This window comes from Columba livia, chromosome 7 (genome assembly GCF_036013475.1).
Source record: "Columba livia isolate bColLiv1 breed racing homer chromosome 7, bColLiv1.pat.W.v2, whole genome shotgun sequence".
Classification (NCBI taxonomy): Eukaryota; Metazoa; Chordata; class Aves; order Columbiformes; family Columbidae; genus Columba; species Columba livia.
In genome coordinates, this window is record NC_088608.1 from 26337264 (window position 1) to 26356747 (window position 19484).

Consider the following 19484-nt stretch of genomic DNA (forward strand, 5'->3'; position numbering starts at 1 on the left):
TTGCCACTGCTTCTGTTTATTTTGAAATGCAGACTGTTCTGCTGTGAAATAGCTCTTAATTACAAAGTCATAGAAAGATCGTATTTTGAGTTCAAATCTCCCATTTCTTTGTTGTGATTTTTTTTTTTTTTTTTTTAAATTCATCCACTGTGTCTAAATCCTGGGTAGTAAGTATTTTTGGCAGATATTATCATTGTAGAAATGAATTTGTTATTTTTCATATTATATTTAGCTTTGTTGGAATGGGGGTTGTAGAAATTGCATATACTAGAAACATGTAATTACAGTTGGTCATATTTTCTGGACAAAAGTTCCTCTAAGTCCAGCTATTTGTCTCACTGTATTTTTTGTGAAATAATCTTTAAACATAATGGAGTCTTCATTGCTACTTTAGTGAAATATGAATAGTAACAATATTATTGACATTATTTAAATGAAAGTAAGAATATTATTTTAAAGGAAGGTTTTTGAAAATTTATTAATAGAGTGATTGACATTGGAAATCTTTACTGGTACATTTTTAAATGTAACTAATTCTGCTTTCAGTTGTATATTTGCATTTCCCAGCACGTATTTAACAAATACAAAAAATGTGGTGTTGCAGAGCTAGCTATGGTACACACTGCTATAGGGTTTTTTTAGACAAACTCAGTTTAAAAGATAATCTTATAACATTCTCAACACTTGTTCCTGATCATTTTGTTCCCCCATTCTGAGACAGAATTCATTGTCCTCTCCATTCTGCAACCAAGTGTTTAGCAAAACAGTGCCCTGAAGCCAAACAGTGAAGCAAGCCTCCAACTAGCTTAAAAATACGTCTTTCTAAAAAAAAAAAATAGATATTTTGGCAGTTTTTATTTATTTGGTTTTTAAAGCAGACCATTTGCTTATTCAGTTTACAGTGCAGCTGCATAAACTATTGAATCAATGCAGGTGGTTGAGGAGGTGGTTGCATCTGGAAAGGTTGAATCAGCAAGACAGAAGTTCTTGTAACATGCTTGGTTCAGAAGAAAGTTTTATGGGCATAAAAAAAAAAAGTCATAATTACTCCTTGGATTTATATTGATCAGTAGAAGCAAATTATCACAGAATGTTAGGGGATTGGAAGGGACCTCGAAAGATCATCTAGTCCAATCCCCCTGCTGGAGCAGGAACACCCAGATGAGGTTACACAGGAATGTGTCCAGGCGGGTTTTGAATGTCTCCAGAGTAGGAGACTCCACAACCCCCCTGGGCAGCCTGTCCTGGTGTTCTGTCACCCTCACTGAGAAGTTTCTTCTCAAATGTAAGTGGAACCTCTTGTGTTCCAGTTTGAACCCATTACCCCTTTTCCTTAGGGCTTTATCTTGTTTTCATTAACAGCAATTCCCATTGATCTCAAGCTTTTCCCAGTCTGTTTCCATAGCACATTCAAGGATATTATCATAGCATAATGAAGCAAATTGTTTTCCATAGAGAGGAATGTGGTTGAAATTGTGACTTGACAAATTGAAGTGTTTTCGTGATGGATTTGTAGGTTCATTGAGAGTGAGAATTGACCCAAGAGAGGCAAATAGATTCAGGCCATGAGAATGTAATTCACAGGCTTCAAATAGTTGAACTCTGTTCCTGATGATAATTTCAGAAGCTGTCAAGCTGACTGTTCTCTGTGGTTATGTGTGCTAAGCAGTTTAAATAATTACATAGCATTTCTCAAGAAGGCCCTCTTCAAAGGGCAAAATAACACTTTCTGAAAACACTGTAAATCTTAGTGTTTTGACTGGCACTGTTTTCAAAACGCATCTTTCAAAAAAATCTAAGAAATATAAAATGGTAACCTATAGAACCTCCTTAACCTGAGTATGTTATGTGTAAGTTTTACATGTTGTATGTGATAACATTTACTCCAAATTAATATAGATTGTAGGATATTCTCAGTATGAATAGCAGGTGATTGGGAGAGTGGCAGAAAAACATGACAGTCAGTGGAGTGATTCTACCCAGTGGACCTGAGAGTGTAATACTTTTCAAAGATTGCTCGTGAAACCAAAATAGCATTTCATGTGTATGATATCTTGGTATACGTACAATATTTTTACAATCAGAACACAAGAGATACAAGTCTATTACGATGGGCCCAAACACTTTTGTGTTAGACACCGTACATGCACATAACAAGAAAACATTTACTTCTCTTCCCCCTTTTGCTGAGCATGAAAGCTTTGACGTTAATAGCATAACTCCACTGCCAAGGTAACTTATTTTGTCCGCAACAATTTTGGAAAAGAAATGTAGATAGTAAAACATCTTTTAAAACTCTACCTGTTTCTGCAGCTTCTGGGAATTCCCTTCAGTTCCTCATTGTCCCCCTAGGCAGAAATGGAATGTATAATGAAAGAATACAGACGACTTTTCCAGAAAAGAGGTAATTGAGATCACCTTAGAATTCATTATTTTCTTAATTACTACTTTTTCCTGTTACTTCGAAAATTGGTGGCTTAAAAATATTTTCCTGTTGCTGCTCTGAACTCTAAGGTCTCACACAGTAATAGAAATATGAAATAGTGCATCTAGGAAGAAACATCTGATCTAAAACCTCCACTGAATTGAAATAATCAGGTTGTGCTATGCCATATTATTGTGTCAAAGCACAGCTTTACTGGCAAAATAAGCCTGAGGCTTATTGATGAAACCTCTGCCTTTTCATTCAGGTTCCATGAGGCTGACTACAGGATAAGAAAAGGCAGAAACTTCCTGTTCCTAAGATAACTAAGAAGTATTTTACAAATAAATGTAATATTTATTATGAAATTGGAAGCATTTTCTTCCCAAGTTTGCATTGTTTCCTCTAATACAAAAATCCATCAGCAGGGAAAGCACTTTTTCCTTACAGCCAGCCTTAGGATTAATCAAAGGGGAAGCTGGCTTCTGTAACCTCAGCTGAGTCGCATTTGTGCATTGCATGCCAGACCTGCAGCACCGCTTTCCCTTATGCTTCATTTTGTCAGAAAGCTCTGTCAAGAAATATTCACTTACAGTCTTTCTTTGCTGCATCGAATGAAAACAGAAGTCTTTGTGGGGTGGACAAAAGAGGAATGTTTCTTAAACTGCTTCTGATTAGTTATTTTAATGGAAATCTTCGCAGTAGACGGTAGGGGGAAGCTGGATCCTTTTGTCTGCCTTTTTCCTAGAGCATTCCCCTATATATGTGCAAGTTGTTAATACTGAAGTATTTCATTTCTCCATCCTGTAGACTGAACATGAACAATGATGCTAAGAGTCCAGTAATACTACTGGTTTTTAGCAGAGTGCTTTTAGCTTTAAATTTGGGAAGAGGAACAACAAATTTCACTGGGAGAACAGGGCAGGTTTCATGAAACTGATGTATTACATGAACTGTGGTTAAGACATTTTGTTTTCTACCCATTCTGACTGTGGGTTTGGAAATGCATCTCTTACCTGTTACACTGAAGTCGCTGGCTCATTTTATTGTTGTCTGATAGCTGTCAATGTTATGACTTAAAGCTTTGTTCAAGGCTGTAGTGAGAGACTAAATGTTGCATGTTTGTCTGTTATCTGTCTTACTGTATGTTTCTCTAGGGGTAGAAACTGTTCTGTTGTGATGAGGCTTCTAGATACTTTGGTAGGCAGCTGGGTTGCCTGTGGTAGCACCGTTGTTGACAATACAATGTCTGCATTTGAGTGGACTCTGGAGTTGTTGAATAAATGTCAAAGTCATATTTAATCCCAGGTTAACATCCAAGAGTACAACTACCTATTGAGAACCTGTGGTTCTCTAGGTCCGATTGGGAATTAAGAAGGATTTCTAGAGTTTCTTTTTTCTGGCCAAATCAAACATACACCAAAGAACACCTTTCTCAATACATTGCAGTGCTGATATTGTTTGGATCGAGAAAGTGGAAAAAATACAGTAAAGTAGTGCTCAGTGGCGCTTCCCCACCTTTCTGACTTCTGTGAAGTCCTCTGTATCACTCAGACAGAACTGATTTCTATAGATAGAGAAAACTATTAGGAGCAGAAAAGGATGAGATACAGATGTAATTTTCTGTGCCCTAAAACTTAGTCTTATGGGAATTTGCCTTGAATATTTATTCTTAGTCCTTTTGGCTTGGTTCTTTTCTCTGTGAAGTTGAACTTGCAGTTGATAAATCCTTCAGAGATCTCAACAGACAAACTTTCAACCAATTTAGTGTCTAATTTAGCAGTTACAATCTTGAAAAACAAAGTATTAAGGATTTCCCTTTCCCCTAGAATACCCTGACTATAGGATTCAACAGCTAATTAAAAAAGATTGCCTTAGGCATTTTCTTTCTGAAGCTGATTTCTAACTAGAAGTTTTGTTATTAATGTTCTGTTTAGAGAATTTTCTGTTACATCAGTTGACTTGTGTTTGAACTGAGTTCCAGAGGTGAATATTCAGTGCTGCAAAGTGAGTTCTCCACCCAATGCACTGATTATTCAGGTTCAAGAGGTTTCTTTTCCAAATTTTCCACCCAATGTGTAGGGATAGAAGACTTGGGATGACACAACTGCTTTCTGTATTTGTGGGAACTGTTGCTATGAGCAGATCCCAATCCCATATGTAATGTTTCATTTGCAGAAAACAAAAAAACCTAACAACTTTCCCACACATTACCCAAACAACAAAGAATTATTTATGACTGTTCTAAAATAATTTGAGTTTGTCCAGAGCACTTGATTGATTGATAACCTCAAAGCAACTTGAATATGTTAATATATTATTTGATAAGCTGTGCAAATGGTCTTGTCTCAGATAGAGTCCTCATGGCAAAGAAATCTGGACCTGCTTTAACTGAAGGATTGAGTAGCCATAGTCATAAAAAGTTCCTTTTCCTGTTCGGTACTTTCTCCTCAGACTGTGGTTGTGAAGCTCTGCCATTGTTACAACTTCGAACTTCTCTGAGCAAAATGCTGACTGTAGAGAAGATTAAATAACAATTTATGGCAAGTGCAGGTCAGTTTAGCTGAGGTAAGGTAAAAGCTTGATGTTGTAGAGAATGCATCCTTGGTGACAGTCAAAACTCAACTGCTGGACAAGGCCTGGGACAACCTGCCCTAGTTGATGCTTCTTTTACAGGAGGATCAGACTAACCAATCTCCAGAGCCCACAACATCTGTTTGACTTACAGCCTAGTTTACCATACTCAGCTTTAAATCTAAAATACTGCCCTAAACTTACAGCATAATCAGTGAGTTACCGTTGTACATAAAAGGCACAGTTACTAGGAGAGCCTGCAGAAATTACTTGGAATCTGCAATAATGGATATGTCTTTCAGTAATATTTTGAAAAGCAAAAGTATACTATTAGCGGGAGTTATTTATTAATTTTCGTAATTGGTGTCATTTTGTTCAGTAGCTAATGCTAAAAAGAGGAGGAATGCAGCTATGCATGTAATTTTTGAAACAGAACCCAAGCATTCAAGTTGTCTGAATACAATGTGTTATTATGAGGTCTTGATATTAGTCCATTAAGTTTCTTTCTTGAGGAGTTCTGTAACTGCAAATTTGACTGTTACCTTGAGTTGGATTAATGCCTCAGTGGAAATGAGAGAATCTGGCCAGTCACTAATCACAATTGTTTTAACATTCCTTCACAGTGTAAATTAGTCTTTCAGGCCACCAGTGTAATTTTTACTCTTGGGCAATTCTTCTTTCTTCAGGCTTCTCAGGGGTATTTCAAAGGATCTCTTTAGGTAATGTTCACTTTAACAGTGTGTGTCAATTAAGTGGGCATTAAAAAGAGGCCTTATACTATTTCAGGTAAATCCAGGCAAAAAGGAGAATGGTTCTGACAGAGTGTTGTTGTTTCAGAGTATTTTATAATTTGAAAAAGTTACCTTCTTAGGCAATTTCTCATATTGATTTCCAGTTCTTAGGGACATACTTTATTGCTAGAGTTACGTTATTTTGTGGTTGGACTCGATGATTGTATGATTCCATTTTAAAGCACATTATACTTTCAAAAAATAGGAATCGTTATGATTTTTTAGAACAATACTTGCCTGACTTGAGTTTCAGCCAAATTTTGCTTACTGTTTCTGATCTCGCTTCTGGAGTTGTCATTGAAATAAGAAATACGCATTTAACGGTATTTGTTTGTTTGGGTTTTCGGGGTTTTGTTTGTTTGGGGTTTTTGTTTATTTTATGGTGGTTTGTTTGTTTCTATTTTTTTTTCCTTTTTTTCATGATGTTAAAAGTCCCCCATTCTTCAATGTGAGTACGAGAGGGGAAAAATGGGAGGTTATAACAGCCCTTATGAGGAAAGAAAAATAGAATTTTCAGATGTGTTTTGAATTTATTTTAGATGCCTGGCATTACAGGATTGGTGCTTATTGTAACCATCTTGCTTCTGGATCTTGCGTGGGTTCCTGAGTTGGGCTTTGCATGAGAGGTTTGCACCACTGAAGGGTGAGGATTCTTAGACAGTGTTTCTCGGCTAAGCTTAAGTTGTCACGATCATGGACCAGCTGGTGTAGTATAGAACTAGTGTGGGATATGAAATTATTAGAAGTGTCTGTTCTAATTAGAATGAAGTCTAGGGAGTTGAAATACGGAGGCTATGAAGAGGTGCCTTTTGTTCTCCCCTCTTTCAAAGGTTTCTGAATTTGCTGTTTTATTTCTATAAGAATGACTCATTAATTATGAAACCTGGATATATATTTAAATAAAGTTACTACAGAATTTTGAGCGTGTTACAACAGTTTAAGCTCAGACCTTTGCCCGAGAAGGTCAGCCAGGGAGTGCCCAAGTCTTCGCTCAGAGAAGTGTCAGCTATTGCCAGCAATAGGAGAGTGGTAAGAGGCTCAGAAGTTAAGCAGAGTGGGGAAAAGGCAAGTCGTTCCTGCAGTGCCTCTGACAATAACATCTTTTTACAGATCAGCCTTCCCCAGTGGAGCCCAGAGCTCTGAGTGCATCCTCTTGCTATCCTTGTACAAAATTAGGATAATGAGGCAAATCAGGATACTTGGAGAGAAGGGATTATAGGGATATATAACCAGATGGGGTGTGTTCCTGTTTTTGATACCAATTGTTGAAACTTGACAAGAATTGTGAAAAAAAAAATTAGCAGAGAGTTTGTTTTTTTTTTCATCCATTAACTGCAAAGAAAATGGAGCCCTGGCAGCCTAAGGTTTCACTTTGTTACCCTTCTGTGTTGCTTGAAGTAGAAAGACTTTTTGCTGATTTCTCGATAATTCAGTTTTCAAATGCACTTGTCCTATCTCTTTCCCTTTTTCTTCTAGTATATTAGGGAGAGTAGTCAATCAGTGAAGGAATGAATTGTACGATGTATCCAATGCCTGTAGAAAAGAAACTCAAAGTAGAAATACATAGACGTTTAGGAATGTGAAATACCTACATTTCAAAATGAAACAATCAATCGGAAATGGTCAGTTGGACCAAGATGGGGCAGAGCAGAGAGAGAAAACATTTCTTTTGGCCAGATTTTTCTGCATCTTTTAATTATGCAGACCTAGCATAATCTAATGTCTCTATGCTCTGTTGGTAATGTTTTATTATTTTGTTGTTGTTGTTGCAAGTGAAGTCATTGCCACTTACGCTAGTGCTTAAATCTTACGCTGTTCCCTCCAGAACTGGTCTTTGAATAACTTCCGATCCTGAACTGCAGTAAAATCTTCAGATTCAGGTGCTCCTGTGGTCAAGGTATTCATTTATGTGGCTCACGGAGCTGGATTCTCACATTGATGTCAAAGTTCATGATGGTGATTCATCATAGTAGGATCAATTACTTTCTATCAAGTCCATTGCCTGTTAGGAAGCACATGTAAGTTTTAAGCAGCCTTAGTAAGGTGAAGCATGTGTGATTTCTTGGTGTTGTGCTGTGATTCTTCGAACCCGTGTGACAACTTCTGTCTCAGAAACAGGATCAGGCAGTTTTATAAATAATCTCAACCCTTCCGCTTTCTACTTTCATATAAGTTGTCCAAATGAAAGTGAATGTCTCTGGAGATATGTCCAAAATATTACATTGTATTTTTCCAGCATCCTATTTTTGATAGAATCAGAAATGTTTTGTTCTTGATGAACACGAATAAGCTTCCTGCAGACAGACAGCCTCCATTAATGGAGTATTTTTATTTCCTGTCTCATTTCCTTTGTAATAGACCATAAGACCAGTAGGTTCTGTATCTCAGGTTGTGCTTATTTGACAAAATGGCTTACTGAGTAATAAGAATGTCTGAAGAAGTAACTTCAAAAAGTGCTTCGTAGTGAAAATTTGTGCTTAGTTTTATGTATTAGTTTTCTATTTTAAGTGTTTTAAATAACTTAAACAATTACAGATTTGAATCCCTACAGATACCTGAAGCTGAACACACAAAAACAGAGAGAGAAAGCCATAGGATGTTTTCTGTAAGGTTATAAGGTTAGCATCACGTTGAGGAAATAGACTATCAGCTACTAAACCGAGTTTTGAATCACTCATGCATGAGCTGCTTGCAGTCCAAACACTTGAGTTTAAAAATATTTTGAGAGAATCCCTAAATGATTCTTGCTGCTCTAAGCACTTGGAATTGCTTTTGACTTTTGGATGATTAGCAGTTCTTTGCTACAGTGACCTTTGCCTAGTGGTGAACAGGGCTGGGCAATAGAACTTTCCTTTAACTTTTAAAAAATCTTTATGGATTGGATCAAAAGTCAATGACTTAAAGCTAAGTCATGTGTGGGCGACTTTGCAATGGAGAAGAATCAGCAGTTTGTTTACATTATTGAACCTTTAAGTCCTTACCTTCTATATGTTATTTACATAAAAAGCTGGGAAATGCCTGTAGGTCGGCTAAAGAATAAGGTTTAAGTTCAGCTATAGGCTGAAGTGGTGAAGTGAAAAATATTCTTTGAACAGCCCCAGAATTTTGCCAGTAAAAACTGTATAGGCAATAATTTTGCTCTACATACCGTATCACGTGGAAATGTTTGTTTTGTTCTTACTTTGTTTAATAATAATCTTAATTCGTAATTGTATGTTTGCTCATTCAGCATGGGAGAACCTCACTATAGAGAACAATGGTGACTTCATTGTCTGCTTGACATCTATCAAAGGAAAAAAAAAACTCAGAGGTTACACATGCAGTGAAATATTTCTGTCATAAGGACAATCATTCTATCCATTTATTGCACTGTCATGTAGTGTCTTCTGTAGGTTAATACTTCTTTTGTAATGCATTTTTTACAAAAATGAATCTTAACATCCTCGGTATAATCTAGATTGAATATATAAAAATGAGGAGTATTGTTAAGTATGGAGTATTTTTAAGTGAGGAATGTATCAGTTTTGAGGATTTAAAAAAACTGCTTGTCAACAACCTGAAGAGTATAACCAGAGTACAAAGGTACAGGATCACTCCTCCGCAGTAATCAGTAAAATCTCATCAGTAAATGTGCATATTTTTGCCTGATTATATCATGGGAAATTCAAGGTCATGTCAAGCTTAGTGCTAAAAATGGAAATGCAAGAGGAAGCACTTCCCCAACATCCACAACATCCAGCTTTTTTTTTTTTTTTTTTTTTTTTTCATTTACAAACATACTGTAATATAACTCAGGCTCATTTTAAGGTCATAAGTGAATATTAAAACATTATCACAGTATGCATCTCAGATATAAACGTTGGTCTCATAAGGGTAGGTTTAGTTGTCCCTAGAAGTTCCAGTTCTAGAAGAACCAAAGTGAAATGGGGGAAAAGAAAAAAAAAAAAAAAAAGGTTATTTCTTTGACATCAGCCTTAGAATTCATCAAAACATACAAGTCTCCATTGTCCCCAGGCTGGGTTTCAAAGAGCTCTTATTTTAGAATTACAGAGTGGTTGAGGTTGCAATGGACCTGTAGAGATTGTCTAGTTAAATGCCCCTACTCAAAGCAGCAGCAAGTAGAGCAGGTTGTCCAAGGCCATCTGCCCAAGGACAGAGACCCCACAGCCTCTCTGGGCAGCCTGTTCCAGTGTGCAACCACCCTCACATTGGTTGAGTAGGAGGAACTAAACCTAAACAAAAGATTGGAAGGTGGTCTACTATCTGTCTTTTGACAAAAAATGTAAATTCCTTACCTGTCAGCAAATATTTGTAGCAAAGTCATGTTAGTTTTGCAGTTGTACACTATTGTCCAAATCAAATTGTGTGTATGTCATCTGTATGTGGCTAGCAGTTAATGGTCTTACAAACAGCCATTTGCCCCATTTACATAAATTATTAAAAGTTCAGTATTTATGTATTGTTTGAAGAATGTTTCTAGCATTTTAAATTTTTTCTTCTCTCTCCTACTTGGCCTTGGTTTGTTAGTTAAAGGAAGTTGAATTTCATTTCCAAAAAGCACCTCACTTTGCTGTTTATTTGAACTTTGCCTTTATCTGAACTTTCCAAGTAACTTGAGATTGCATAGATGTACTGTAAACATCATGAGAACAGGCTTGTGCTGGCTTTCTTAGTATCTTATGGCAGCATGTGGATTTTGAGCACTGGGTTATTCGTTTGAAATTGCAGCGATTAATTTTATAAATTGCATGTACTAGCTGAATTTTCAGGATCTGAAATAGAAATCAAGGTAAGTTCCAAAAGCTTTCGATAAGCCAGTGTTCTATATCTGGGAAAGAATCACCTATTTATTAATACCTTAAAAGAAGATAAATAATGATCATCATTTTTAGAAAGCCTCTGAAATGCCTGCTCTGTGCTCCTTCCATGAATCAGTTCTTTTGCAAAGCATCAGGATCTGGGTGATGTGTGAATGCTGTGGAGTGGCTGGTGTGGCCTCCACAGAAGGAGGGTTCTCAGTTGCCCCAAGGGAGGGACTTGGCCTGAAACTTCTTTCTGTCGTGTTATTCAAGAAAAGATTGAGCAATCTCAGTGTTGTTGCAGGGAGTGATGCTGGGCAGAGTACTGAGTTACTAATGTACAGTTGTTGTTGGTACAACCTTGTGGAAAAAATGGTAGCAGCGAAGAAAACCCGTGTCACCTCCTTGTGGGGACTGGGCATGTGGTAGACAGCAATCTGGCACTGCAAGGGTGGTGAGATTGGATAAAGGCCATGGCAATCTCTGTCTCTTTCTCCTCCCAATGCTCCCTTCTCCTTCAGTAGTACAAGTGCAAGTTTGTAGTTTTATGTCAGTTCTAGGGAGCAACTCACGCTTTGTGGTCAGTTTTGTGATAACAAACTGCTTAGGAACAAATTCTTGCTCTAAAGTCAATGCAAATCTGAAGACACTAGAAGTCTTTTTTATCGTTTGCTCTGAAGTCTGGCTAATAAATATAAATGGCAAGAATTTAAAATAAGCCAAATACTGTTTTGATTTTACAGTTTAAAGCATAAACAACTTCAGTGTTTGTATTGCATATACAAAAATTACACAGGGACATTAAAAATTTTTTAAAAAGCAACTTTATAATTTGATTTAAGTGCATTTTTAACAGCATGTGCTTTTTGGTCAGTACATTCTGCTTTAGATAAACACTGTATTGGCAAATGGTGAGTGACAAGGAGTGGCCAGTTAGCAGTTAGTGTGTAATCACTAAATGAGTCATGTAACCAGTATTATAGTAATTATGCCACTATGAGGTCAGGTTTGCAAAGCCCCACATTTGCAAATACACAAGCCAGTAACTGAGAAGGTTTTTTTGTTTGTTCATTGTTTCTGTTTTTTTGTTTGTTGTGTGGGGTTTTTTTCAATATAAGTAAATTGCAAAAAGGCACCTGTAAAATAAATCAGTCACACCGAAAGGGGAGATGATAAAATGCAAATGCCTCCTACCTGCGGAGACATACGGACTACTGGTTTTGTGGGTTGTGATGTAATGAAAAATATCTGTTGATATGTGTTGTTGTATTTTGTGGTGATAAAGGTGCAAGGCCAAGCTAGGATTTTCCAGTTGTTTGTGCCATCCTAACAGTGCAAAATACAGAAGTCTGGTATATAAGCAATCTGGACTTTTCTTACTATTGCTTAATTGTGTGGCCAACAAGGCCCATTACACAGTTGTATATGATGCCAGTCTATAATACATAGTTGTAGATGATAAACATAAAATGGTGTCTTTAAAGGACCGGTGGGCAGTAAGAAGGGACAGTCCAGACCCTCAGGACTGAGAAGCCTGAACAAACTTTCCATTATGATGGTTCAAGAACATCATATCAGGATTTGCCCCTTAGTACTGTATTTTTATAATCACATATATCACACTCTGTGTAATGCCCTAAGAAGGGCCTTGATAGAATAATTGATTGTTTCCATCTTGATCAATAACATAAGACTGTGGATATTTGAAAAGAGAAGTTTTGCTCATCCAGCCTGAAACTTTAAGTTTGGGTCTGTGTGGATTTAGGAAAGCTTTTGATGAGTATTTAAATTTTTCTTTAAACGAGTGTACTCAGAATTTGCCTGTTGCTGTTCAGAACTTAACTCTGATTTAATCTATGGGAATTATATGGATGAAACAAAGCAAGCAAGGAGGATTCAGTCCTTGAAATACCCAAAGTTGTTCTGTCATTCAGTGCTCTCTTTTTAAATGAAAGTGCTCTATAAGTACTGCTTCTGAGTTGCACATAGGCAGGCTTATCTGGATTGTGCTGTTTACATTATAATTGGAATAAGAAATTATCAAGATAAATAGGAATTAAGACCTTTGCTGTCCTTTGAACATCATTTATGCCTACTATTGAAAGCCCAGTGAAGGCAAATGTAAATATCCTGGGTTACAGTATGCAAGTAACTTCATGCAGTGTCTGGAGAACGGGAGGGTAAAAACTCTCTAAATATAATGGAGAAAAGTGTAGCAAAACTCAACATCTGGTACCTGACAAAGGAAAAATTAAAAGAGAAATTAAATGCAAATTATGAACAGTGAGGGGTGATGAAATAGTTTATGATGTAAGAAATTTTTTCCCCATTCCCTAGTCTCTTCAAGACCTGCTGCTCTTGTGGTTTTTTGTTTGTTTTGATTTTTTTCCTGTCAGAGTTCATTTTTTTCGAATTAGAAAAGTAAAACTACATGGTAGTCAATCCTGCAAAAATGTTACTGATCAGTTTGCCTTAAGTACTAATCCATAAACTACAGCAAATAAAGAGCTGTTTCTCATAGACCTCTGGTGCCCATGTACCCTCATAGGGGTGGACAGCAGGTCTTGGTTATAAACCTCTTAGCTGCTGCGACCTATGTTCATCAATCAGAACTCGTAAGGTACTTAAATCTGAAACCTCTTCACATTGTGTTGCATCTTAGAATTCTGAAGAAACGTTACTTCTTCAGAACTCAGATTCAGTCACATTGCTCCCAGAGAGCATCTGCAACGATCATGTTATTGTTACAAAAAGTGAGAAGTCAGAGCAGTGTGCTTGAAATGTCATTGACATGTTTAAGGAGAAATGAAGTGTGAAAGCGCAGGACTGGGTGTTTGCAATGTACTCTCACAGCCTTCCCATGGTAGAGATGTGTATCGAGGGGTGTTTTGCAAGGCTTCAGACGCCAAAATACGTACCATTGTGTTGACAGTGCTAAGTTACTTGTGAAAAGCAGTATCTGCTGTCCTAATCCAAACAGGTTGTTATTATCCATGAACAAATATGAAGCTGACAATTAGTGACTGCTAAGCTTCCTTTAGTTATTCTCTTGGCCTGAATCCTAGAGTCACTACATTACTAGTGCAGAAATGGAGTCTTGGGGATTGTTTTAAGTACTGAAGACTCCCTCCCTTAACTTACTTCCTCCTTTATCGGAGACACAGCTGATTAGATAGGAAAGTGCGCTGGCTGGCGCCTTCCCATCCCGCTTGTTTTTGTACCTCACTGCTGTGTAGTGCTGGGTCATGTTCCTATTCATTTTTCATGACCTTTCCTCATTACACCCTTTTTAATTGCAGCTTGTTTCTGTGACCTTGGAGTCCTACAGGCCAATCCAAAAGATCAGGCACTGTGTTTTTAAGTTACCTTCTGAAAAGGATGGAAACATGAGGATATTTTTCAGCAAAGTAGCTTGTGTGTATGTGTTGCTTTTACTTTTTTATCATATAATATTTGGCTCAGTGCTGTAGACTGTTTTTGTAGCCTGCTAGCAACTTTGTGAATTCTGACGTTGAAGGATTCTTATTTACAAATTATTTATATTTGATATACTTGTGGCTGTTTCATAAAAAACTGGATAATCAACTAATATTGTGTAAATATCTGTTTCACAGGTTTTCAGTCCCACTGCTTTGCTGCTTGTTTCTCTACTGACTTTTTGTGGTTTTTGCTTCTCTAAAAATCATGCAGCTGTAGTGGTTTTGAGCTCACATCTGTCTATTGCAGCCACAAATTAGATCATGTGTTGAATTTATGCTATAGGCAATAAATGGAACTAAAATATACCTATAGACATTTTGATGGGCTTTACCACATTTAGATATCCTTGAATAGGTTTTTAATTTGATAGTTGGATTTGTTTAATGTTTTATTCACAAGTTCTCTATGCAAACCTTTAGTTGATATTCAAGTAGTTTTAAAAGTCTTGTGATTCTTTATTGATGAGGAAATGGATTATTACTCATTAAAACTACTTCCTTCCCATCTAAAACCATCTTCCTCTCAAGTCCAGAGCCAAAAAAGGAAGATGTGGGAGTTGCACGCTATGTTTTGAGAAAATACTAAGTATGTCTACCTGTGTAAGAGTACAAGAACATATTGTTATAGATCTGTTCTCCCTGGGTTCTGCGGTGGCCGGATGTGAGGCACTTCTGGCCAGGAGTTGTGTAACCTAATGTGTGTGGCACCGAGCCTGAGTTACTGCACCTTGCTCTCAGCAGCCGGGGCTGGCACGTGCCTGCCACATCAGGGCTTTCTCCGAACTGGGAAACTGGGTGGAGCGGATACGGGATTGTCTGTGTGCACTCTTGTCAACGTGCGCTTAGTGCTCCTTGAAGGGGACTGAGAGCTGAGGGATGAGCTTTCTGTGTGTAGACCATACAAGCCTTATGAGAGCCTTGTTTTTAGGTTACAATTTTCAATTATGAGATATAACCTTTAGCGGTCTGGTGCTTGAATGCATTGGGTTCTAACAGCTCTCCATGAAGGTGGAAGAGACATAAGAAAATTAGAAAATGGAAAATCTGAATTCATCCAGATGTCTACATTTGGATATCAGTTACCTTGCCAGAGATATTTAGATCTGTCAGTTCTGATGTTGATATATTTTATTATAAAATCTTGTACTAGATGCATAGGCAGATGCAACCCTGATATAAATGGAAGGATTCTTGGAGCTAAATGTCTTCTTTATTTGGTATCCGTGCCTCAGAAGCAAATCAGACTTCTTTGTGCTCCACCAGTGGCCCTTCCTTTCCATATCTCCTCCTGCTTGGCTAGCTCAGCTGCAGAAGGAAAGTGCCTGGGATCTTTCAGCACCCCTTTCTGCAGTTTCAGTTCTTCAGAGCCATTGACTGCTGCTGTAAGTCAGAACGGTCTTAGGATTGAAGCAGGACAGTGGTCACAAGATAACAGGAATGGAAACGTTTTTCTTGTGTGGCTTCACTTTCTGATGACAACAGTACTTTGAATCATAATAACCTGAGTAGTAGAGTACCTAAGAGTAAAATTCCCTTGAAGAAAACCTTGTCACTCAGTGTTCCTAAAACAAGGTTGTTGTTTTGTTTTGTTTTTTTTTTTTTTCCCCTCTGAAACAAATTCAAGTATATTTCAAAGTCAGAACTTTCATTTAGAAACATGTAGAGCTCCAGCAGAATTAAAAATATTGCTTCTGTTAATTCTAGCTTTACTTTCATGTGGTGGTTGCAAAGGTAACACTTTTCTAGAAGGACAAGTTTATTCTTTTTCTTAAAAAAGTAGATGACTGCAGGCTTTGACAGTAATAACTAGTGCTGAGAGAAGCACTTTTCTGGGGTCAATTGCTTTGAAATGAAACATGGCTTTTCAGTTTCTCAGAGGTTTCATTTAACAGGATAAACAACTGCAGTCAGACCTAACATTTATACCCATCAGCCTTTGCACTGCCGAGTTGTTAAATATTAGTATGTCATACATATCAACTTTGTTTCTTAAAACAATATTGGCTCTTATTACAGTCTGTGTTAAGTACCTGCTGACCCCAAAAAATTCAATTCCACTGACTCAGAGGTTTTGTTATGGCGGTGGCAAACCAATGTTTTGTTTTATAGCTAAAGCACAAATATAAAATTACAGAAAGAATTTTGAAGATAACTTAGGGTTAATAGAAATATACTACTACTACTACTACTGAAGTTAGGGGAAGTTTGTATTCTATTTCTGCTGAAACATAGCAAGTCCCTTGTCAATATCTTCTGAAATTCTCTCTGAAAAGTTGAAAAGAAAATTATTTAAAAGAAAATTATTTAAAAGAAATGGAATCGTATGTTCTGTCATCCCTTCATGGCTTCTCTTGCAACTTGAAAAGCCTGTAAAACCTTACTAATAACAACAAATTTGGTTCATTATCTGCCGTCTTTAACTTCTCTTAAAATGTATAATTTGGTGTGAGTCAAGTTTATGACAAAGCAAGAGACAGAATCTGTTTTGAGGATATGAAAGCTGCGGTCCTTGTAATGACATTGTGGAAGAGGCTAAATAATGAGTAATTACCTACCGTTTATGATGCTGCGCAATGGTAATCGGTGTACCAAGGGATAATCCAAACAAAGCCTTCCTCGTGATTCCTGGAAAGAGCCCCATTGTTCTTGTTCTGACTGCATCTGACGCTGTAAGGTAATAATGGGCAGCAACAGTTTTCATGATAAATGTTTCCAAAAGTTCCACAGTTGTGAAACATACTGAAAGGTAATAAGAAAGTCCAAAGAAGTTTAGGGTGTTTTCTTACCCAATCCCTGAGCATGGCTGAGCACATCTCCTGTGTAGCCCCTTTTAAGAATTAAAACTATGTTTGATCTCTGGAGTAGACATAAATATACAGCCTAAGAAGAGTGGGCTGGACACTGACAACAGCAGGACCTGAGAGTAATTTCCTTTCAGTGAGTGGGCTGTATGAATATGATTTATTTATCCAGCTCATACACAGACTGACTTCTTAACAGTCAATATGAAAACAATTTATTTTAATATGTGACAAAAGAGGTGAATTTGATTCTGGTCAAATCTTAATGTTTTCTTCAACTTTTATATCTTTTTAAATGCCATTTTCAGCCAGCTCTAATGAAAACAAAGAGGCTATTCAAAACCAACCAGGCAGGAGCATTTCCTTCTGTCTGAAATGTTGTAAATAAGTGGTTGATGTGAGGGTTGGGGCACCTGAGATTCAGTGTCTGCATTAGATCTCATGCTTTCATTCTGGTGTAATTAATGCTTTAGTGTTTTATCTAGAATGGAATAATTTCTGCAGGAGGCAGTGCTTTTTTCTGGGTAGCGTAGAGTATATGAAACTCCTATAGCAGACCAGAGAATCAAGAGGACCATAGGATTGAAATAGTTGTTCTGATTCATGCACAGCGAGGCGTTGATCCTAATTCCCAGATATCCTGGCTGTGCCATTTGAGCTCTGGATTATAAGGTGGAAGGTGAATGCCAATACTTTGCTTTTATTTATTTTAACTGTTTTTTTGAATTTAGTTCTTCAAAATGAGACTAGTTTCAACACTTTTCCCCTACTCTTTCTGTATAGTCCTCCCCTCTTTCTTCCTCCTCCCCTCTTTCTTTTACATCTTTCTTCCCATTTAGCAACTCAGATCAAATAACTTAATGTTTCAGGTACATTTTAGGCTTTCCAGCATTTGTACTCAGTTATAAAATTGTCATGAGAGGCTGAATATAAGCAGCATTTATAGTATATTCTATATCGCCATACCCAACAGTTATATTGATTTAACAATGGCAGAGTTTGTAGGCAGGGTTGCCTGTCTCCTATTACTTCACTTGTAGTTTGGCTTTATTTTGTTTTATTATTTTATAGCCTATTTCCACCAATAAAAACGGTCACTGCTATACAATGCAAATTGTTCATTGTTCAGATTTTAGGCAGTACAAGATTGATCAATTTCATTGAAATGAATGAAACTAATAACAGTATAAAAATGTTATTTGTTTTTCAGCATTAGATGCTTAATTAGTAATTTGGCAGATTGGACAATCAGGGAGGGTATTTCCTGACAGTTGACAAATCATTGAATTGAGTGCCAACAGCAAATCTAAAATCCATCAACTGCCATTAATTAATTACCAGGAAATACCCAGCTTGGGTGGAGTGGATCATTATGCTTCTATTCCATGTAAAACTGTGAAGGGTGAAAAGAAATCAAAATAATGTACAAAGCTTGTACAGAGACCAAAGTCTGTATATTCACTGTATTTACACAGTGCACAGCTCAGAGGCATAAAAAACAGAACTTCAAGGCGCCTTTAGGTTTGGAACTGCAATGGGTGTAGCCAGGACATATGTTTACAATGGGGTAGCATTTTCTAAAATACACAAGTGAACAATGACAATGTCTCATTAATACTGACTGCCTTCTACCCATTTTATATTCATATTTGAGAATGGCTTTGCTTCCTAAGACTTCAAAGCAAGGGTACTTATTCACACAGGATAAAATTAGGTTACAAAGACTATTAAAGATATCAGGATTGCTAAAGCATGTCTCCAGGTTTTCTTCTGTTATTTTAGGTCATAGTCTACAGTTGCTCATTTATTACAGTAAATTGCTTTACTAATAAAGATGAAAGTATAGATTGTACTTCATAGCGAGTCATGTCTATTCTACTCAAATGATAGCATTATATTCTAATATTTCAAAGGAAAAGGGAAGGAAAAAAGGTTTTTTTTTCCCCCAACACTCCCTCTCCCAAAAACTCCATGTAATCATTAATCAAAAGAAATCTTTTTTTTATTAAATTAGAATCCAAGTCTAAGGTGTGAGGATTTAGAAACTTTACAATCCTAAGATGGGAGAGATGTATTAGAGTTGTTTCTGCTTATACAAGTCCAAGTGAGATGAGGACCAAACCCAGAGAGCTAGATTTAGTTCCCTTATAACAAGCATCACCATTCTTCTTGTGACAGGAAACACAGGTAAATAAAAATGGATACAAGTGCGTTTCTTATTATCTCAGACTGCATAAAGATTTGCCTTCCGTTATGTGGATGGATTTGTTGGCTAGCTTAGCTTTTCAAGATAGGCTATAATTTACTGGGCTTTAAAAATTATTTTTTTTGGTTTATGTTGTAACTTTCCAAAGAGCTTTCCTCTCCCCTCCTCCCTCCTTCAAGAGCAATATAGAGTTAGTTTGGGAATGTACTTACATGCACACAGTCCAAGTTCAGCATTTCAAATGCTTTGGGAGCCCAAACCTATTTCAAGCTAGGATCATACAGATTATTGAAGGGAAGAAACATAATTATCCCTGACACATTTTGTAACAGGAGAGAGTGTATGTGCAGTTATAGTGATCATTTTATCCTTTCCACCTTTGAAACTTCCCTGTAATATGTATGAACTCTTC

General features: G+C 37.0%; 2 long non-coding RNA genes across 11 annotated transcripts in view; one reads left to right on the top strand and one right to left on the bottom strand.

Moving 5' to 3' along the window:
• LOC110360019 (uncharacterized) overlaps positions 1 to 17133 on the bottom strand; it is a 38573-nt gene extending 21440 nt beyond the window's left edge. The window contains exons 1-4 of one of the 3 annotated variants that reach the window (XR_010473706.1): positions 16852 to 17131; positions 16621 to 16732; positions 2302 to 2348; positions 822 to 997 (exon numbers count right to left, since the gene is read on the bottom strand). This is a non-coding gene — a long non-coding RNA (uncharacterized LOC110360019). Of the gene's footprint in view, positions 1 to 821; positions 998 to 2301; positions 2349 to 16620; positions 16733 to 16851 lie in introns of those variants that run through there. The other 2 variants (XR_010473707.1, XR_002415644.2) reach the window with 2 other exon arrangements.
• LOC110360016 (uncharacterized) overlaps positions 1 to 19484 on the top strand; it is a 128223-nt gene that overhangs the window by 76789 nt on the left and 31950 nt on the right. The gene's annotated exons all lie outside the window — the stretch shown is intronic.